This window comes from Myiozetetes cayanensis, unplaced genomic scaffold (genome assembly GCF_022539395.1).
Source record: "Myiozetetes cayanensis isolate MyiCay16 unplaced genomic scaffold, myiCay2020 scf10, whole genome shotgun sequence".
In the NCBI taxonomy this organism is placed as follows: domain Eukaryota; kingdom Metazoa; phylum Chordata; class Aves; order Passeriformes; family Tyrannidae; genus Myiozetetes; species Myiozetetes cayanensis.
This window is the reverse complement of record NW_026086605.1, coordinates 31,359,770-31,382,419: the sequence shown is the minus strand read 5'-3', so window position 1 is coordinate 31,382,419 and position 22,650 is coordinate 31,359,770. Positions and strand designations below refer to the sequence as shown.

Sequence of the window (22,650 nt, the reverse complement as noted above, 5' to 3'; positions counted from 1 at the left end):
CGCGGGAATGCAGGAATTGCCGCCGCGTAGCGCGGACCGAGCGGGTCCGGCGCGCTGGTGAACATTGTTATTAAAAGAATGTCATTGTTTCCCTCCCTTTCATGTCCGCTGTCACTGTTTTCCTAAGGGGTGTAGGAATGTGCGTGGAGGTTAGCGAAGGAGCCAGGATATGCTCTGTTGTGCTCAGACGCACTCTCGCTGTAGGGGGGAAACACGACCAGGATTTCCTTGGGTTGGCGTTCTGAATGCATAATCTGGAAAATGGAGTTTTATTGTGCTCCCCGGACTTGGTCGGTATTTTGTTCGTGAATTCCGCAGTCACAGGAGTGCTGTGTTACTGCTGTGCTTGTCTCCTTCCATGTTTTTGTGTTATTTAGTGCTTCTGAAAGCACATTTAAAAATACCATGACTATGTAAATGGGCATTACGTAGGCTGAAAAAAGGAATCACCGGACTGCGCTGGGCAATCCATATTGCTGCTGGCAAGGGGGCGGCGTTCACAGCCCGACACGGATCGGGGTGGAATGTTGCCTTTTTCACAAACTCATCAAGCAGACAATCGCCTGATTTTAGAGATTATCTATTGCTTAGTTCGAGAAGTGTCAATCACAAAATTAAGAATTTCTGTCTTCATTCGTCCCAGGCTTTAAGCTTTGTTTTAGAAACAGAATGTGACACTTGAGATGCTACTTTTTTACTATATCGAGGATTGGGTTTTTGGTGGTTTTTTTTTTGTATGTTGTTTTGGGTGTTTTTTCTCCCATTCTCTAACTGTAATTCAAGTAGCATTCTGTTCATGCCCTTCTTTATGGAATGGTTTATGTTTCCAACCTTCGGCTATATGTGAGAATCGTCTAGAATGCTTTATTTTTAGAACCTATTTTGGATGTTATTCCTACAGGGTAGTATTCTCTAGAATCTGTATACAATTACGGAAAGACTGAGTAAGGTCTAAGGAGGTATTTACTAACATTTACAAGTCAGAGCCATAATTCGTAAACTCTAAGGGCAGAGCTGACATAAAGAGAGGGGGTGCTAAAGGGAGGCATTCAGGGGCTGTATCTGTTATGTTAAATGGGTGGTGTATGGAACTTGCTCCTCTTCCTAACTTTGGTATCTGAGTATGTTTCTCTTTAGATGGTCTTTCCGTACAATTTTTCGTAATTTAAGGAAGAACTGTCATGTCACAGCTGGTTTCTGAGGCAGGGTGACTAAGGGTGTGCTTACGTGTCGTTGTGGAGCACCATTTGGATAGATCCAAACTACCTGAGAAGCAGGATGGATGCTCCAGCTGCACTCCAGCCTGGGTGCAGTGCAGTGCTGCCGTGGCCATGTTCCTGCTGGTATTCAGGCTGGCTCCACAGCACTGCATTATGCTATGGAGAGGTACTCCTAGGAGTGCTGGAAGCCTGGGAAGGTTTTGGAAATATTATCTAGGTCTAACGAGTCCCAGACTAGTACTTAGATGCTGGAGCATCATTGCCCTCTTTAAGGTGCAGTATTTGATTTTCACGTTACCTGTTCTCTGTCCCCAAGGCACAAACAAGTATAAGTCACAAAGGGAGTGGGTAGAGGAAAAAATGATAAGGTTTCTTTTAGCAACAGGTAGTTTCTGTGGATTAGTCTCTCTTTGTGCATTTGTAATTAACTTCTTGGTAGCTGATATTTGCTACAATGAATATCCTCTCCCCTGCCTCCAGCAAAGCATAAGGACTTTTTTCTGGTAGTCCTCTTCCACGTGTGCTGTCCTAGCTGGAGTGAGTGCTGCTCTTATCCTCTCATGGCTTTTGTTTTGAGGTGACCGTTCCTGTGAATAGCTCCAGACCCTTCTGCTACCCGTCACTGGAGTGAAACGGTAATTCCCGCTGACAGTTTCATTGCTGCCCACAGGGTGCAGCATAAAAATGTTGAAATGGACTTTTTGTCAATTTTGTGTCTTCCTGCTCCCCCTGAACGGGATGGATGTTAGAGAAATACGGGAGCTGCTCTGAACCACAGCACAGGAGGAGGGCAGCAGGCAGCATTTTCAATATGATTTGCAGCTGGCTGGAACTGAGTTACCTTTTAATCCTGGCTTTGGAAGGAAGTATAATTTACAGTGGCTTTTTATCTTTTCCTAATAAGTGTGAACCTCCCACCGGTCAACTTCAACCAGTTTAAGAACAGGGAAAGGTTTGAGAAAGGCTACATTCTCCTTCCCTGTGAAAGTTGACATCCTAGAGCCCTCTTCCCAAAAAAACGTAAAGGCGAGGAGGTCATGGCATTTGTTGCACTCCTGGAGGTGCAGAAGGGTCTCCAGCTGGCCAGCCGGGGTGCACCCAGCTTGAACCCAGTTACACCTAATTTTGTGATTCACAGCAGCATTCAGGGAGGGGAGGGGATGGAGCTGATGGGGTGTGAAGGTGGGTTTGAGGGCACGACAAAGAGCTGGGTGTTAACAAAGGTGTGACAGCAAGCCTGAGTGTGGGAATATGGGAATAGATGGGCAAATGGGGAATTTTACGGGGTGCAGGAGCTCAAGGAGACATGGCAAGCTTAGAGACAACTGACGTAATTAGGGTTAAGTGGCCACAGGGCTTGCAGGAGCAAATCCACAGGAAACCGACCTTCATTAGTCCTGCTGGAAACACAGCTATTCCTTAAATCAGGAACTCCAGGCCTGCAGGGTGGACTGGCTACTCTCAGCCTGTGAGCAGGGAAATCAAGAGTCTGCTTTTCAATTGCTGCTAAATTTGTTTCGTGATTGTATGTTCCTAGCTAAATTAGTGATTATTATCATAGCTGAAATTATTGTCCTGGGAAGAGAAGGTAGAAAAGAAGTCAGTTGTCTATATAGGTCTATCCTACTACATGAAAGTATATTAAATGAGTCTTTCCTTATACTTTCTATGATTGCAACATAGCTGATATGTGGAGGTGGTTTTGTTTGTTTTTTGTTGTGTTTTTAAAATTTTGTTTATTTTATGAAAATTTTGCCTTTTTCAGCTTTCCTAATAATTTACAACTAGTGGGGAGTATGGTAAGAACTGGCAGTGGTTGGGAGTGGTTGCTATTGGTCTCCTGAGAGAACAATGCTCTTGCTATTCCATGCAGATCCTTTATGCCAGGATTTGCCTCTTAGTTATCCTGTAATGTTTACAGATGTTGTAAACACCTGATACACAGGTACAATGTGCGCAATGTATAAAATTTAATCCAGGAGTTTTCTTGCTGATTTCCATGTTCTGAGTCACAACTTTATGGTTAGACCTCATGATCCTTTCTTCTTGGACATTCGTGTTGCATGCAAAGCATTTATTTAAAATGAAAATGGCAAGGACAAAAGCTTCGTATGCTTAGGTGTTCATGTGTATATAATGTGTATGTGTTTCACAAGCTGTTGAGAGAATTCATAACTGTTTTTCAACTTAACAGCTGGTGTTATCAGAGGAACTCCATTTTTCCTTACTGCTGACTGCCTGGAAAGGCCTGTGTGCTGCTCTGATTGCAGTGATAACTCTGGGCAAATAAAGAAATAGCCAGGAGGAAAGAGATGGAGTCAATGCCATATGATCTCCCTGGTCTTAACTGTCCCTTAAGAATTGCTTTGTGGGCAAGTTGCAAACTCTCTAATCACTCCTGAGAAAATTTGATGTGGTGATGGTAGAGGTGTTTTCTCTATTGTACTTTAAAATTTATTATTTAGAGGTGTAATTATTAAAATGTAAATCAAATTATTAAAATTTCACCTCAGAGTTCTGTGACTTTTCATGGTCCTGCAGTTGTATGTTGAATATAGGCATGTGTTCAGTTGTATATTTTCACCACATGAAAGAGAAAATGGAAACAAGCTTTTAAACATCTAATGTGCAACTCTCAGTAAAAAGGTTGAGGTGATTTGTAAGTTCATGTTCATTGATGCATGAATTTTGCTACCATGATGCCTGTGGATTGGAAGACAAAATCAAGAATTGAGTTGGAAGTCTTTAATGTCTTGTGATAGGCAGATGTGACATTCAATAGTTGTGGATAGGGAAATATATTGTAGCAATACATCACAATGCTAGATGTTATTCATAAAAAGCTAAATATTAATGAGGGTTTGAAGCAGCTGTTTATTTATTTATTTATTTATTCACAGTAAAGCTAGTGAGATCTAGTACTGGAAACAATACACTGATGCTTTTCTGAATTGTATTTTTTTTTATACTACCTCATCTTTGGTAATTTACAAACAGGGAACTGTTAAAAATTCAGTATGTTCGGTAAAACCACTTGAAGAGAATAGGAGCAGATTTTGTCTGTTTTAATTGAATTTGCCTTCACTTAATAGTAAAGTGGAAGTTGTCAAAATGTATTGGAAACTTACCACTACTGTTACAGTTAATATGAAAATAATTTCAAAACATTTCTGGTAATTTGAAAATAAGATATTTTAGACAAGTACTCCATGTGCTGATAGTTTCTAACTAAAAGATGAAGGTAAGTTTGCCTTGGCTGTGTGTTGAGCTGCTCTTACCTAGTCTTTTTACAATCTGTGGTTGTTTTAGTCTTCCTGCTTCTGCATTCCCAAATTTTCTGGCGTTCCCAAATGGTCTGGCTTTGTTGTAGGGCACAGAATTGCACTTCTGTAGGTGGCACTTGGTTTCTGCCATATATTGATTTTCAGTGCAGTGTGTTGCATGTTGTCCTCTGTTTTCCTTCCCCTAAGATAGTGTTAACTTCTTGAACATGTTTGAGCTCATCTGTTTAAAACTGAAAATTTTTTGTCCATTCCTTATTTTAGCAGTACGTGCTCTGCAGCTTTGGCTCTTTAGCCTTGAAATCAACTGGAAGATGCAGAAAAAATAGTAAAATTATTATAGAAAGTAAATGGACAAATGTGCTTTAAACTAGTGGTGCATAGATTGTTGGTTCCTGTAGTAGCATCTGGGTTAAAGATGAAGAGCAAGTTGTTGGTGAGGAACTTGTCACATTACCTACTCCAGCTATTGGGGATGATGCTGAAAACATGCCAGAGTTTATCACATCATGCTGCCTCTGAATGAAGGAATGTTGTTGTTGGGTGTGTTTTGTGTTGTGTTGTGAAGTTGGTTTGAATGGAGTGGGAGAAACTCAAAATGCAATAGGGATTCAGACAGTTTTCATTGTTTCTGCTGTTCAGTATCAGCGTTGATGCCAACAGGAGTCTTGTAGGTTTGGGGCACATCAGCTGGGCAATCTTTTCTTGGCTCAGCAGTAAAGAAAACTTCCTATTTCCTTTCAGTGTTTCTAGTAAGATTGAGCTTGTCATCCTGTGCCTGTGAATGTCGCCTCATGTGTCTCCCAGGGTCAGCTCAGGCAGTGCTCAGGAAGGAGTGTTTCTTTTATAGTAATTGGACAAAAAGATCAAACATGGGAGTGTTCCTATGAAATTGACTGCAAGGATTCAGTGCTTTATACTCTCCCCTTCCCTCCTCTTTGGTTTTGTACGAAAAGAAAAATGTTATGTAGATCAAGAACTTGCACTGATGGATTTTGAGTAAAGTTTATTTGAATGTGAAGATCGGAAAGAGAATTCAGGTGTCTCGAGGTAGGGATTAATCAGGTAATTAATTTGCTGCGTAGTTGCAAAGTAAGCAACGGTGAACAAAATCTGGAAAAAGGAAGGTTTGATCCTGTACTTAAATCTTTCAGGAGGCTCTAAGAAAGATATATCAGGTATTTTCTTAATCAAAAGAGCATTCGCTTTTGCCTTTTATATACCGTGCATACAAATAATGTATTAGTCTCCATTTTCATTACCTCAGACTTTTCTTTTTCCAGAACTTCGTGTGAATCTTTGGAGCTGTCTCAAAAAGCCATGGCATAGCCATCATAAAGAGTTGTAAAGAATGAGTAACTGTATTATAAGAAGCTATTCTTGCTATGCATGTACCAGGATCTCTAAACCTGCTTGAGAGCAGCAGAATTGTTATGTAACATCAAATGGAGTGAATCGTAAAAGTGATACTTCTAAAATTTGAACCCAACTTGCTCTTGGAAACCGGTTGAGAATTCCAAGCTAAACTGATGCTGATCATTATATTGATTCCCCCAGAAAGTTACTGTTGTCAGTGTTCACGAGAATAATGTCAACTAACTTCCGTGTCTAAGACAGAATGAGAGCAGGGGAACCAGAGGAGCCTCAGGGATTTTGCTGGGCTTTACTTTCTAGTAATTTTCTTAAAAATGTTTTTATTTTACTTGTACCAGCTGTTGCTACTTTTCAGAATTAAGTGGAATGGAGCAACTTGATCTGCTCCTGGGGAACTTGCCTCCATGTACATACAGCAGCTGGCTTTGAGCTAATTCATGTACCCTGTTCAGGGCTTCATGGGCACAAAAGATGCAGGGTAAGTGTCAAAGCTTTTAGCTTGACCCTCCAGTGGCAACGTTTTTAGAAGTTTTGGAGACTGTGGTTCCACAGACATTTCTCTTGGTGGCACTGCTGGCTTAATTTTTTTTTTAACCCTGAGCAGTTTCCTGATCCATTCACCATATGGCACTCCAGGCAGTTGTACTGAGGCTGAGGAGGTGCTGTGGGATCAATCTCAGACAAATGGCTGAGGGTGGGAGCAGCTTAAACTGGCACTGTTTCCAGGAGAAATGTCTCTGGACCATGGCCTGAATGAAGTAGTTGAAAACTGACTCAAATACCTTTGAGAGTTGTGTTCACTCTAACTGGTAAATGAACTGGTTTATTCACTTATTTTAATTTCTTCTTTTGGTTGAATAAGGAAATACATGTTCAGAATAGCCCATAACATGACCATCTGATGTCTGGTGATGCTGTACTTACTTGGCAAAGCAAGTTTTGGAAGACTAGATGTGGAATTAAATGCTTTGAGGGAAACTGTAGCATCTGTATGTTAAAAGGCATACACCTCTGATGACTCAGTAAAGTACTGCATGTAATACTGTAGCTGTATGAAGATCTTTTTGAGTGTTCTGAACAGCCACGTAGCTGATGCAGATGTTGAAATGATTGAAGTTAAGCTGCACTGCAGGGGACTCAAGTAGACAGCACTGACTTATTATTTGGGTTGGCTCACCATGGTTTTACTTTTTTGCTAAGGGAACAGGACTCTTCAATCAAATGATGGTTTAAAACCTGAATTATGATTGCTTTGTGAAAGAGAGAGCACTTGCTGAGTCATTGCTGGGTGGCCCAAGTCAAATCTCTTCAGTCCTGCATGTCTGGTGAGGAGGGGCTGGAAAGCTGTATTTTGGAGGAGTGTTGGTGAGGATGGGTCATTTCAAAATATCCCTCCAGTTTATTTCCTTGCTGTTCTTGGCTTCTCTTCTTTCCTGAAATGTAAGTGTAATTTACAGAATGTAAATTTACTACCTTTCAAAAACAAACAAAACAAAAGCCAAAGTCAAGCAGACAAAACAAGTTGTCGGGGTAATCATAAGGAAATACGTGATCTACTGTTCAGTTAGGATAGAAAATCTTGGAGAAGGACTGCCAGGAAATAGGAGTGAAGTTAAGACTTCACTGGAGTGAACTTGACTGGAGTTTGTCATTAATCTAATGAAGCCTTGGTCATCATCAAAGACAGGAGAAAAGGTGTGCAACAAAGACCTGGTGTGAGCAGTTTGTCAGGAGGGTTAATGGGCTTTGGGCTGTGGACCCATGGTGAGATTTAAAGAGAGAGGAGCCAACAGGGGTCTAGGTGCCAACATTTCAGTCAAAACTACAGAAGCTGATGTAGTTGAAGACTGAATGGAATGAGGGACTGTTGTTGTGATGCTTGGTCTTATCTCTACAATTCTGGGACATGTCTGCACTTCCTCAGGGTTTTGTTATGGAGATTTGGAGCTCACGAACTTCATGCAGCAGAGCTCTTTGGGTTTTGTAGCCCTTCCTGGACTTTTTCTAAATGAATTAGTAGGAAATCTTTTTGAATCTCTGTGAACTTTTCAACATCCTGTGACAAAGAAGGGTCAGGCTTTACTGTGCTTCCTACTCCGGGTTGCCTTCTGTTGTTTCAGACACGCTTTGGTCCCTGCCTTTTGTGTGCCACTCATGATTTTATTAGCTCTGCTCTGCTGCTCCCTGCTCCTCTCTGGAGCTTATAAATGTGGCAATTTTCCTTTACTGTTTCTTAACCCAGGAATCTGTTCTGTCTGTCAGTCCCTACTAACCCTGTCCAAATAAATGTTTTGAACTGTTTGAATGTTTGAACTAGATTATTCCACAGAGTGTGCAGTTCACTGCATATCTTAAATGGCTATCTGCACTGAGATGTGTATCTTCATGTTATTTCCTTTCTGCAGGTTGTTCTGAACAGATTTAATTTAATACTGTCAAGTTGAGTTTTAAATTTATTTGTTTTTCAGGAAATAAAGTAACATTATAAATGAGTTTTAAATTGTAAAAATTTATTTCTCAACTGGAGTATATAGTTCATTTTTCAGTTATGGTTACAAAATTGTCTATTGCAGGTGCATTTATGTTTAGTAAACCCAGATATTGGTCAAACCTTGGTGCTGATCTATTTAATAACAGTTAAATAGTGAGTAAAGCTTTAAATAAAAAAAAGGGATGGAGGTGGTAACTAAATATTTCTGACTTGCTAACTGTTAATCCAGGTGTGCTGTCCCAAATACAGCTGTATACTGTCATATTTTAATAGTTGTATATAGGTCAGAATGTGATATGGGAATATTTTTAGGTAATGTCATGACCACTTCTCAATTTAATAGGTAGCTTTTCTCTATAGTGGGGTACTTACCTCCTTATGCATCATCTTTTAAAAGACAATAAATTTTGACTCATCTCACGAAATTTCAATTTGTTTTTATAAATAGAAAATGTTTCAAGTGCTTTGCTACTTTGCAGCTTATTTTTCCTTCAGAAATTTGGAGTCTAAATTAGTCTTTTGTTACCTATAGCTTTTTATAAGATTTAAATTTAGTGAATTGGACCTAAGACTATATATATAAATGAAAAAATTGATTAATTTACTAACTTTCAAATTCCATCAAACCATTCCATGGTTTATTTTGAAACTGAATATACTTTAAATTCAAAATATAAAAACCTTAACCATCCTTTATTAAAGATCTGGCTTTCTATTGACCCTTAGAAACATGGCTTGCTGACACGATTAAATTTTTGTTGGTGTTCTGTAATAGTGTCTTTCCTATCATGATATCTGTGTGTACACCTTGGCATATATTTCCCTCTGTCAATTTTTTTGGACAGTGAATAGATTTGCTGTTACCTGATGTTAATTTTTTGTTTTAATTTTAGCTTTTAAGTGCATTTGGGCATGGCTCATATCTCAGTAGCCTGACAAAGTTGATCACTGCTCACTTGTATTCTCTTAATCACATTTGAAACTAAGTTTGCCCATGTGTTACTCCTCTGCTAAAATAGTGGCAGAACTTAAAGGGGCTCGTGAACTGGTACAAACTTCCCCCGTTTAAGAGGTGTCTCCAGAGGGTTCTTGGGTTCTTTGGCTGAGGTAAAAGCACATTTTTTTCCTAAGATGTGTTATGTGATGGTAGCTCCCCATTTCCACGTACCTGGGACTGGTAAGCTCAGGAATTTTTACTGGTATATTGGAAAGAATTTAGTGCTTCAGTGGGAATCAGCAATTAGTTCTTTGTCTTTTTCCTTCCTTTCTTACACAAGTCTGGTTTTGGTCTTGGCCTGTACTTTTAGAAGTATGTCTTCAGTTAAGAAGAGGACAATGTAAGGACATGCAGAATGGCCCTTGGGAATCTTAGGACTGAATTAGCTAGTATTTGGAGGCAGGGAAGAATGCAAAACAACTTTTTTTTTTTCTATTTTTTTTTTCCCCCCTGAAAACCTTTTGATCAGTTCTTGATCTTTCTTTAATCAGTTCTTCTTATGACAAGATTAGGTGGGCATGTCCAGAAAAATCAATCAGCAGTTGGGGGCAAGGAAAGAAGAGAGGACAGTGATGGGTTAGAATGTAGAGACCCACAGATAGTTTGGTGTAAGTTGACAAAAGGAGGGCTTTTGTCTGCACAACAGCCGGCATCCCTTCATGGGAGGATTCTGACTCCACTGGGTCCAGTCTCTTACACAGGAAATATAAAGAAATTTGTGAACAAAGGAAGTCTAAATGTTCAAGTTCAGTACCTGAATTGATAGTTTTACTCAAAGCCAGGGTAAACTCAGAAAAACGAAATCTGAAAAACTTTGATTATTGTAAGTCACAGAGATGAAGCTGCTATTGCTGTTTAATTAATCACAGCTTGGGCCATGTGCAGTTCTTGTTCCTAAGGCTGTGTCAGTTAGACTTTTTTTTTTTTTTTTTGTGGCTCTTCTTAATTGCTTTGTTTCCTTTGCTTCCCAGGAGTTATCTGTATCTACTTGTCAGATCTTCACTTGAGAAGGAGACTCATTTGTAGCATAGCAGACACGTGCTGCTCTTCTTTGGGACTGCGTGTATAAGATGGAGAGCCTGAGCATAAACCCTGCTTAATTGCAAGGTATCTGGGATAGATAACTGTAGCCTGGCAGTCTGAGTTACATGGAAAATAACACAGCAGCATAATTCTGGGAGCTGGAAAGAAACTACTTCCCTCATACGGACCATGGTGGGTGTGGAGTACTTGTGGATCACAGAGCAGTGGTGCTGAGTGTGTCTGTGACAGTGCTCTCCTCTTGGCTCTGAATTTGTGCTGCTTGGTTGGCTGCCCTCTCAGCTGATTTTTAACTAAGGCTGCTGTTGAATTCTGTTAGTTATGAGAGCTTAAACAGGCAGGTAGCCTTGAAGGGGATTAGTTTATCAGATGTCTAGTAAAGTGCAAACTCTTTCTGCAGCTTTATCCACCCTCAGGCTATTCAGTCTCTCTACAGCATGATCTTATTGTCTGAACCAGTGAGGCTACAGAATTAACCCTTTCCTTGAGTGTGGAGGAGTTGGTGGGTCTTTCCCCTTTGGACCTTAGAACACAGTGATGTCTAACTTAAATATATGAGTGTGTTACTGAAATCGACTTTTAATTATTACCAGGTGTTTTCTTTGTTGCCTCAGTGTTGGCTTTGCCCATATCCCACACCTTTCTTCATCGAGCATGTCAGCTGGGTACTGGCAGCACGAGGTTTGGAACTGCAACCAACTCACCAGCAGTGAAGTGTATGGATTTGTAAGGCACTTGTTTTGCAAACCTCACAGGAAATGCATGTGTGGACACAAACTTCAAGTAGCAGCTGCAAGTTAACAGAGAGGTCTTAACTTGAAAGCATCCTTAAAAATTAATATCCATATATGCGTAGAAACAGTTGTAGAAAGTAACAAAAACAATTGTGTGGTAATGAGATATGGCCTACCAGTACTGGTGTTTATGGTGATAAAAGCTAGAGGCATTTCATAACAAAATTGATATATCTGCTTTGCCATGGCACTTGAAAACTGCTGCTATATTTTCTATTTCTCTATTGGTTGGTTCTGTATAGTCCTTCTATCTGTTTCCCAAGACTTTATTAATGTCATTTAAAATGGGAAGTACTTACTCAGATATTTTAGTGAAATATTTTACTAACAATCTAGAAGAAAATAAAGTCCTGTTGTAGCAGTCATGCCACATGGGTTAACAGTTTGAAGGTTGTAACACTGGCTCCAGCTTGCAGGGGTTTATAACTTAAAATATGTGTGCATTATGGGAAATGCACACCTGGGGAAAAGAATACAATAAAAATTTTTCTACAGGTTGTGATGTATAGAAGTAATTTGCAAAGAAATCTTTAAAGGTTTTCATAGAGCACTAAATAGCACAGTCACTGCAACTAAAAAGCGTTGTTGAGGTGCTGTGAAACAAGTGCTGTAAAGCAATATTTCCCTGCACCTCGCTGCATTCTGTGTTTTTTCTTACCTTCTAATTTTAGAAATATCAAACCACCAAGGTAACCAGCATGAGAAAATCAGCAATGATAAGTGTTATGCAGGGAGAAGGTGTCTTGCTGTCATGTAAGTATAAATAGCAGAAGATTAGACTGTTCTCTCTGGATGCATGAGTCAAAATTATTGACACTGCTTTCAATCTTCTCTCATCCTGTGCAGAGCACTCAATCTGATGTTGACCAAGTATTGTTTAGCATTTCCTGTTCCCTGCCTATCCCACTGATGAGCTATATTTTTATTTCTCTTCCTCGCATCTTTCTATGGTCAGAGTGCTTCAGGTTCTCATAATCATCTTGTCCTGGCCTCACAGTTGGAAGACTTCCAGTAAACCTCCCTTCCCTCAGGAAATAAGATAGAGCTAGCTAACTAATAACTTCGTTTTTAATGTGAGGATCAAACCTACTGCAACTGTTGATTTCTCATTAAAAAAAAAAGGACATAAAGGCTGTTTCTAGTAGCATTAGATGGTTACACAGATCTGTTGGCTCTCTGTTTCTGTAGGTAATAAATTGATTTAGTGGTGTATTTTTGCTGCGTATGATCTGAAGGATTGTGGGGCAGTTAACTTCAAAAATGGACTTGTGTGTGTGTGATTTTGTTTGTCTGAAGGTGAGACTGAGATGTTCTGGGGTAAACAGACTGTGAATTGCATGATAAACTTGTGTCAGGTCTCAGCTCTGGAGCTGCTGAGATCCCAGTCCTGTGTCCACGCAGCTCTGTGTGGTTGAAGGACCCTCTCTGACCAAGCCCTGGCTGTGGGAGGGGCTGTGCAAACATGGAGCTAACCCTGACACTGCCACAGAGTTGGTGAAATCCGGGAGGACAAGGAGCTGAAATGAGGGTGCAATGGTGTGGTGTTTGTGTACAGCAACCAAACCTTTGGGAACTCCTGTGACGTAGGAGAGGTTTTTGAAGAGTGACTCTACTGTGTTCCTTGGTTTTGTCTGTCAGACATGAGGGACAGCCAGGGATGAAACCCAAAGGTGGCAGGCTGAAACAGGTTTTTAATTTTATTCTTCATTTCGTGCTCTTTTTTCTTTTTTTTTTTTTTTTTTTAAAGTAACCAGTGACAGGCTTTAACTGTGGATCAGAAGTAGGACTTTGTAGGCATTTTGTAGCTGAGTCTGAAGACTTTGTCTGGGATTTTGGTTTCAGTAGTAGAGAAAGGAGGCAAAATGATGTAGAGAAGACAGCTATTGTCATTGTGAAGTAGCTGAACAATTACTGTGTAGCAGCATTGTAAGAGGCTGTGTGTGAGCAGAGTCCTGTGAAGTTCAGAGGGAAAAGTGATGTAATAACTGAAGTAATAGCTTAAATATAGGTCTGGGGGTATGGACCTTGGAGGAGCTGGTAGAAACAAATAGTATTGGCATGAACACTGAAAGTTCTGTCTTAAGCACATTATGCTTTAGGGTGAAAACTGCAAGTTACTGTCATTTAGTGAGTTTTAATGGATTTTGTGACCCTAACCCTAGGGTTGTGCAAAGTAGTCTAATTCAACTCCTGTTTTAAGTACATTCTGGATTCCCCCCTGCCCCAGCACAGAGAATGTAGTTTTCATTTCCATCACACATCTTGTTTCTGTGGTATGAAACTCAGGAAATAATTTTTGAAATGGATTAAACTAGTGACTTTTGAACTGTGTGCAGATAATTCGTGGTCTAGGAAATGAAGTGGTAAGTGGAACCAGGTATTTCTACTGAAAGTTTAAGGGAGTATTGATCTCAAAGTTTGAATGCTAACAATACCATTTTAATTCTCAGGGCTTTGGAATCACTTTATTTGAACATTTTTCTGATGATTTAGTAGGCCCACCATCGCTGACATCTTGATGATAGGGATTGGTTGTAACTTGAATTTCCAGCAGGCTGTTTCATATATCGCTTGTGATGCTGGTTGTGTTTAGTTATAGATGTGGCAAAGACCCCTTTGTGCCCGTCCACTTTATTGTGGAGGTTTGAATAATTGAGAGTGACAGAGGAGTTGAGTAATAATCAAATTAACCTGGTTTGCCTAAACATGTAATAGTTGAGATCCTTTTTCTGTGAGGAACTGACTGATTTGTCAAGATGTCAAATTGGTCACAAGCCAAGCTAATCACTTCTGTGGGTTGCATCATGAAAGACAGAAGAAGTGCTCCATATGTTCTGATTTGTATTCATTCAGTTTTGCCTAACAAAATTTTAGGTGTTACGTAGGGTTTGTGACACCTTCTTGTTTTAACATCTCCAACCTGTGAAAGTGGTAAAACATGGTGAAATCTGGACTGTGCTGCCATTAAATGCCCTCATGATTAAGTTCTTAATTCTTCCACGAGAGGACAACCTTACAGAGTTGGTAGGGGGAGAAGCAGCATTGGTGTGCTTGCAGTCCTCTGAGGTTTTATGCCTCCTGAATTGGGAGGGAATAATCATCCTAATTTGATAGATTTGGAGCTACTATGAATATTTTATATTGACCAAGTTATTGGAACAGTTAACTGTGTGAACATATTGGTTTAGTTTAATGGGAAAGAGGAGGTGGAGGTGTCTAGGGAAAATAGGCAAGAACAGAAAGAATTTTGTGTGTTGGCAGAGAATTTGAGTACTGTTAAGCCAGTGACTCTGTCATCTCTTGTTTTTTTTTTTTTTTTTCCCTTTGCTTCTTTTGGCTTCTTTGTTTTTAATTAAGCCTACAGGACTGCTGTTGTAAAAGAAGATTTTTTAATTCCCTCCCCCCCCCCCCTACTTTCAGCTCCCACTCACAAGTGTGGGTTGTAATAATTGAAAGATTCGGACTGAGATGTAGGAGTCCTGAAAATGGGTGTGCCTGATTAAAATCAAGATAGCCTTGAGTATCACCACAAGATGTTAAAATAGAGATTCTCTAGACTTACTTCTCAATCTTTCTGTCCTTGTGCTTAAATAAAGGACATCAGTTTGGTTACAGGTTCAGAGAAAGACCATCTGAAGTACCAGTTAGTAAATAAGGCAGACCCAGTAGGTGATGGACAGTCGTGGTGTTTATCAGGGCTTTGCCAAAGAGGAACTGCATGGCTGTGTAAGTTCTGTTGCAGCATCTCGAGTCCCTGGAGGTGGGTGTGCTGAACTCTGAGTGAGAGCAGAAGTTAGTTCTCTAACTAGACCCAGCTTCTACTTTTCTTCAATTCCCTGCTCAGGGAATTGGTTAAGTTTTTGTGCCTTATACTGCTGTGGTGGGAAGGAGTCTACCTTTGTAAGGTAGAGCCTTCATGAACCTTTAGCAAACATATTTAGAAAAGATGGGAGCCTTTGAAAGATGGGCACTATTACGTGACTCGTTAAGAGTGTAGGCAAACCACCTTTCAAAGGTAAAGAAACCATTAAATGTTTTGGTGTAGGTGGTGAGTAAAAATTAGACACGCTTTTCTGCATCCAAGCCTTTGAAAGGGAAGCAATGGGGATGAGAGGATGGGAAGAGGGAGTGAAAGAAATGCTAAAGTAAGTTTATTTTCCAAGGAGGAAAAAAAAAATGGTAGTTTGTTTGGAACATGAAGAGGGGAGTACAATTACTGGGTTTGTGGCACTTTACTGAGTTTGTGATTTTTGATGTTCAGTGAAGTTTGTTTCTAGACTCATTATTTTTGGAATGTTTTGTAGGCTTCTCTTGTGGATCAGGGCAGAGAGAGCAGAGATTGTTATTTTCTGAGTGGATGTGCTGCTCTGGCAGCTGGATATTTCTGTCCTCTGTAAACGTCTCTGTAATGAGCTCCACTATTACTGCGACTGCTTCGCTTCCATTAGGTGCGTAGTGCGTTGGATGAGGAATGTCACATTCTGGAAAGTGCAGGTGCAAGATCCTGGGATTTTGATGGCTGTATTGCAGAATGTGTTTAGTGTGGTGGCATTAGATGTGTTGGCAAGTCATTGTGTGGTGCTAATGTGGCTGCTAAGCACTGGGACAGAAGCCAGGTTTGTATTTTCTGTGAAAGAGAACTCTCAAAAACAAAAACCTAAACTGACTTATGATCTTCTGTGCTAAATAATAACCAATTTATTCACTGTCAGTCCTGCTCACCGTTTACCCAGTTGTCCTGCACCTGGATGAGCTGTAGGTTGCACTTGTGGGTTTGAATGCTCAGATATTACTTGGTTTTGTGTTTGCAGATCATCTGTCCAACTTGTGTCTAATGTTTTCTTAGCTGGTCTTTGCCCACCTTTCTTCCAGGGGTAGTTTTGCTAATGTGGCACTCTGGGCTAATAAATCTGCTCCCAGATAAGTACCAGAATTCTTGAGTTTGCTTAGGCAAATGAAGTGCTGCACAGCAGATGCAAGGCAGCTGCACATCCCGTGTAATTGGCACTTGCTGGTAGATTCTGTTCTGGTTTATTGATGAAACTGATCATAAAAAGGGAAAATCCAGGTTTCTTATGTTAGAAATGGCTGTTTATTTGTCAGTACAGTGTATAGCACAGTGAAATTCTGAGCCGTAGTGCTCAGGACTCCTGGCAATGAAAGTAATCCATTTAGATAATCTAGTAATAATCATCTCTTGAATAATTGAGGCTATGAAGCTTTATTGTATGTTGTCGTGCTGGGTTTTCAAAATGCATTTAATGGAAGCATATTTTCCAGAAAAGGCATTTAGGCTTGATTTGATGGTTCCGAGTAGTGGATCCATTGTCCTTTGTTAGGGATTAATCATTGTTGATAAATACCATTGTATTTCCTACTGGGAAGCACAACAGGGTGAATTTCAAGCCCTGTGATTCCCCTCTCGCTGCTCTGCTGCCTGATACCAAATCTCTGCCTTACATTTTTGTGAATCTCACATCCAGTTCTTGAGCAGAAGCCTTATGATTAACAGATTGAAAAGCTCATGAGATCTGGGATGCTCCAGTGCTGGCCAGTGGCAGGCTTTTAATGCAAAAGAGATGTAGCTAAGTTTTTCAGTGAATAATGTGGCCCATTTTGTTAAAGTACAGAGCTTTTTGAAGGATACAAAGCATCAATGATCAATTCTAGTGCTTGGCTTGGTTTTCAAAGTCAACTGTGCTTAGTGTAGCTGAGAATTAATGGAACAGATTTTGCAGCCTTTTAGAAAGAAACTCCGTTCCACAGTTCATCTGGCACTGTCTGCCCCGAACTGGAGCTCACAGGCCGGGAGGAGCCAGAACAACTTTATGAAAATGGAATGTACTTGTTTGCTGTGAGACTTCCTGTTCCCCTGCGTAATTAATTACTTGGGGATACCAATTTATTAGCATCTTGCTAATGAAAAGCTGTCTGGTGTAGCATTAAGTTTTTGTCATGCAAAGATGCTTTTTTGAGAAAAGTCTCGGATCCTGGCAGCACAGACAGCATTAGCACTGTCTTCTCAGCAGTTGATTTGTCTGGGTCATGCAAATAAACTTTGCCTTCATAAACAGCAAAGGAGAAGAGAATCACATACCACAACAGTTTGTCTATCTTTATAAAAAAATACCTGTCTGTCTGTATAAAAAACTTGGGGACTGCTGACTGTGCAGACCTTTTAATGCTGATAAGAAATATTTACTCATGGGTTTAGACAGAGAATACAAATAAGTAAGAAGAATTTTGGAGGAGCCCCAGAAATGACTTTGTCATAATAGCCTATTACTATCTGGTGTTTTTCTGTGAACTGTATCCTTGTAATACTTGCAAGTTAGAGTCATGTTTTTCTCCTTTTGTTAGTAATTGAATTATATGGCACTGAACGGATTTTCCTGCCTAATTTCAGTAACTTTTCAGCACTCTTCTGCATAATCCTCCTTTTTTTTTTTTCAACATGTTCTTAAAAATGTGAACATCTGAGACAGATGCAGTACTTTAGCTTCAGTCTCAAAAAATGTTGGATAAAACAACCTTGTTTTCAGTTTCTGATGTTCTTCGAAGTTTCATTAAAGGAGTGGGTATCCACTGTCTCTTGCTATGGCAAGGTGCTGTAAATCATTGATGTCTTTTGGTCTCCTGTGTCTGTGAAAGTTGAGCTTTGGGCTCCTGATGAGTTCTGAAGTCGGTGGGAATGTTACCAGCGTGCTTAAGTCCAATGCAAGGGAAAAAAATAACACTATCACAAACACTTTGATGTTGCCAGTTTCGCTTCTAGAAAAAGAAATGATAGTGAGCTATGCTGGTTTCTTAGGCCTGAGAAAGAAGGTTTATTTGGTGGTGGTGGGGTTGTTTGGGTTTTTTATGTATTTGTTAATATTTACATTTTTCCAGGGATTTTACTTTTACTGCCAGAGATAGGGAGTTTCTACATTCAAATCCCCAAACAAAATTAAGTGTCAGAAAGGAGCAAGTTAACACTTAAGCACATGCAACCTTCTTTTGATGTGGTTGTGACTCCAGATTTATTATCTTCCCTCTTCCACTTCTGTTCTAGGAAGTGAACACCCTCCTAATTCCTGCAGTTTTTGTTGTGGAACTGTCCCAGTTTGCTTTCAGTCCTGACATTTATTGGTGTGTCTCTGGATATTCTTACAATTAGTTCTCTGCATGTGTCTTATTTCTGTATTTTCAAAATATTTCTTGTATGGGTTACTTTGAAGCCATGTGGCAAATTTCTGAATAATTTGTCAACTTAAGAACTTCACTAAAAAACTTCTGTTAATGGTTCTTTACCTTGTTGTTTTCCACCTTTATGCAAACACCCATGTGCATGGACAGCCCTTCTCCACTGTTTGAGAGGCTTGACCAGGGCCAGCTGTGATCAAACAGACCCTTTCTCTAAAATACATTCCAAGTGGCTGCAGCTCCCCTTCCCAGAGCATTTTCATCTCTCTCCTCACCTCACAGCTCTGAGAAGCCGAGCATTGCCTGTCCTGTATTCTGACAATAGCACTACTGTGATCCAGCGTTTTTCCCATTTTCCTTTAGCCCTTTGTTGTCCTGTCTTTCTGGAAAACAGCACTGACTTTGTATTTCACAAAGGAAGAGTGCACCTGAAAGGGCACATCAATACTCTTTGAAATGCCTTTGCAGGAAACAGGAAAAAAAGTAAGATGAACTTAATTGCTTTGCTTAGATGTGAATAGAGGGTTCCACCTAAGCCACTAATATACTGAAAGTAAAAAAAAAAACCCAAACCTTATATTTCAGTCAAAAAACCAAACCACCCCCTTCCCCTCCTTTTTGGCACTTGATAAAATTCTCTGCTGTGACATGGTTTATTAATTATAGTATGAACTTCTTACTGATTGCCAGTTTTTTGAAGTGAGGGCTCTTTCCAGAGGAAATGGAATCATCCTTTCTTCCTAGTGAGGGAACTTTGTTAGGTATGTATGACTTGCATTTCATCTTCCTCCTCGATGTCACTGTCGACTGAATTAAATCTGCGCTTCTGTGTTACTGAATATTGTCTGTAAATTGTTTGGCATAAAACATCCTGTTTCAGAAGGACCTGCTTTTAAAGTGAATATATAACTAGAAATCGTTCTGAATTTCCAAACAGCTCTCATCATAAGTGCTGTGTTGCTGGAAACATGTGCTGTGTGGTCTTCATATAAATCTATGAATTTCTCACTGCAAGGGAGCTGTGGAGCTGTTCCTGGTGCACTGTAGTGCAATAGTCTCATGCAGTTGTGATTTAGTAAGCTGTACCAGATTTCAGGCTGTCTGCATTGCAGCCTTTTCCTTATTAATAGTTAATGATATTCTTCTCTGTCTGTAAGCAGATCCTTGCTTTCAGCCTTCCCTCCCCCCTCAGTGCTTAGGACCTTGTGTTTTCTCCTCCTAACCGCGAGTGGGGCAGTAGGTACAGCTGCGTTCAGAGCTGTCGGGCGCTGTGTGGATGGTGCGAGCAGATTTGCTGGAGGACAATGCGAGCTGCTCGTCTCAGCCCTGTTGGCTGCGGGCGCTTCCCATCCCACCCCGTGTCTGCAGGGCAGCGCAGCGCGGGCTGTAGCCTGCTGGTGACCCTGGATTATGTTCTTGTTCATGACATGTCTGCACTGAGTGCAAGGTTCCAATTATATTTGCCTTCAGGCGGTTCTCAAGAGATAGTGGGGGGAGGAAAGGGCAGGAAGAAGAGAAATCGTTTGTGTAACTTAAAAAAGTCTTCGGGAAGACTATTACAGGGAAGAAATCTAAATTTCCAGTGTAATCCATATCTCAAACTTATAAATCACAAATACAAATAAATACGAGATTTGAGACTACCTCTTGTTTTTTCGGTTTGTTTTCTTCACAAAAGGAAGTCTGTGAAGGCAATCTGGTTTTGTTTTAAAGATAATTTAAGGAGAGACTGCATCCCTGAAAAAAAGACAATTTAAATGTACTTTAGAAACAAACAAGACAACAGAACTCTAAACTGGAGCAATGGAAAAGGTTTTATTTTGCCACGAGTTCTTTTTTTTTTTCTGCTGATTGTCCTGGCCAAGGAGTTTTGGTGACCTTATTCTTTAGCCCTGTGCTTGCCTGTTATCTCTTCAGTTTCAATTGACTTCAGCTTTGCTGCTGCTTTTACTGGTAAGCAATCTCTTCCAGGACCTGGGGACAGAAAGGCCTGAACTCCTCGCAAAGCAGTCAGTGGGCAATATTGTCATGCCTTGACAACATAAACTATAATTGAGCCATCAATAAGACTTTGGAAGTCACTATTCATAGCTTGTCCTGCAATTATTGAAAAAAGTCATTGTGTTTTTGGTTACAAAAACAGTTCTACAAATTTAGTTTGCATTTTAGTTAGAAGATTTTCCTACTAGTAAAAATGTCAAAAGCAACATGTGAAGAAGGAGGCCTTTCCAAAACTTTGGAAGCAGTTGGTCATAACTTTCCCATTAGCGTTCAGGTGATTGTTTCCGATTAACATTTTGAAAACTAGTTCAAGTGGAAAGATGGTGGTGGTTCCCCTCCCTACCCCCCCCAATATTTTTGTTTTTATATCTAAAAGCAACGCAGAATGTAGTGGCAGACATCCTGTGCACAGGAGGTTTGGCAGGTTTTCACCAACAGTACAGGTAAGGAATTGCATGGGGAGTCTTGATGTGATTGTGCTGTTCCCGAAAGCATAAAAGGCACTTCAAACTGTTCTACAGTGCTCGGGCAGAGAGCTGGAGTGAACTCATTGTACCTTGTATTGGGAAAGTTTGTTCCTGCAAACAGTTTGACTGTGGTGTTTCTTCATGTAGTTTTATATGAACAATAAGAAAGAAATTGCCACGGTGTGTGTCTGGTTTGGCATTTCCTGTTCAGAAGAGAGATCTCGGTCAGTGTTGGGTCCCAAGAAAGCAAGATGTCTGTAAAACTTCATTGCCTCTCTATTTGATAAATCATTGAAATTTGATTTAAGTTATCCTATGGAAGATATACTGAATGCTGTCAGTGGTTCAGAACATTTGGGAGACGCTTAAAATAGATAAGAAATAATCAGATCTAGCCAGTTCCCTCAGTGAGATTTTATAGACTGCTCCTCTTGCTGAGCAGGACTCCATCTCTGTGTTAGGATAGTTGGAGTTTAGGGCTGGATTTCTAACAGTACATACACAGAAGGTAAGGGAACCTTCTGTAGTCAGGTGTCTCAAAGGGGAATAATAATGAAAGAATTCAGATAGTCACAGAAAACCTATTTAACTAAAACCAAATACCTATCACCAGCACATCCATTCCAACTTAGTGGAACAGAGGGACTTTCAGAAGCTTCAAGATGTTCTACAGAAAGGGTGCTGTGGTTATGTGATGGCTTTAATGGATGATCATGATCAATTCTTTGTAATCAATGATTCTCTTTGCTTTAAGGAGATATGACCAGCTTTCAATGTTATGAATTTTGTCCCAAGGAAGAAAAGATCTCTTAATTTCAAGTTGCACCTTGTACTGGCTAAGATAAAGAGAACAGGATTCTCTCCTGTGCCTTGTAGCAGACATCAGTGATACAGTCACTGTGTATTTGGAATTGCCAACCAGAGAGCACTTCCTAGTTATATGCACTGTGTTAACTTGTGACGTGCCCTAGTCCAAACCAGCTTCATTCAGCAACAGGACACGCAGCTGCTTTTTTACTATGAGTAGTAATTGGTACTGCAGTTCTCAATACCTCTTATTTTGATGTATGGCAAAAGAGTGATCTGTGTTCCTGGCTTGGCCTCTTCCTGTAGCAGTGCTTTTGTTACCTGTCAGGCAGTGTGAGGCTGGTGGTGCTCCCTCACTGAGCTTTGTGAACTGAGGGCACGTGTGGCAGTAGAAAGTCTGGGAAAATTTATATTCGTGCAGCTTGGATGTAAGAGAGATGAGATGGGAAAGAAGCTGCACTGGAGACGGGTTAACAAAAAGAAAAGGGGGGAAAAAGCCTACTGATTTTGAGTTTGCAGTGCTGTGCCTCAGCGGAGTAGTGACTGTGTTGCTGACTGACTCAAAATAAACCTTGCTAGAGATCTTTATTTTCCTTGATGGTCTTTCAGGAGAAGAGGATTTTTAAATGCCTCTTGTTTTTATAGATCTTAAACCATATTTCTGCCTGTAGCTTCCAAAGCAGGTATTTTATGGTTCCCTCAAAGCTGAGTGGTAATCCAAGACTATTTATTTGTTCTCTGCTGTGGCCCCAGTAAGAGGAGAGATGGCACTGGAGTAAAACGGTGGCAAATCAGTTGTTTCTTGACGCTGTCGTGACAGAGGTCTCAGTATGCAGATGACCACTGTGCTAGGCAGATGACTTTAAACAGAGGACTTTTAAAGACTCTTGGCTCCTTTCTTCAATTCTTCTAGAAAGGCTGCAGTTCTCCCCACAGCAGCAATGATCAGCCCAAATGCCTTATTAGTACCTTTCAATCACCCGCTTAAAATA

At 40.3% G+C, this 22,650-nt stretch overlaps 1 protein-coding gene across 2 annotated transcripts in view; it reads left to right on the top strand.

Moving 5' to 3' along the window:
- JMJD1C (jumonji domain containing 1C) overlaps window positions 1–22,650 on the top strand; it is a 154,570-nt gene that overhangs the window by 493 nt on the left and 131,427 nt on the right. The window lies entirely within an intron of this gene.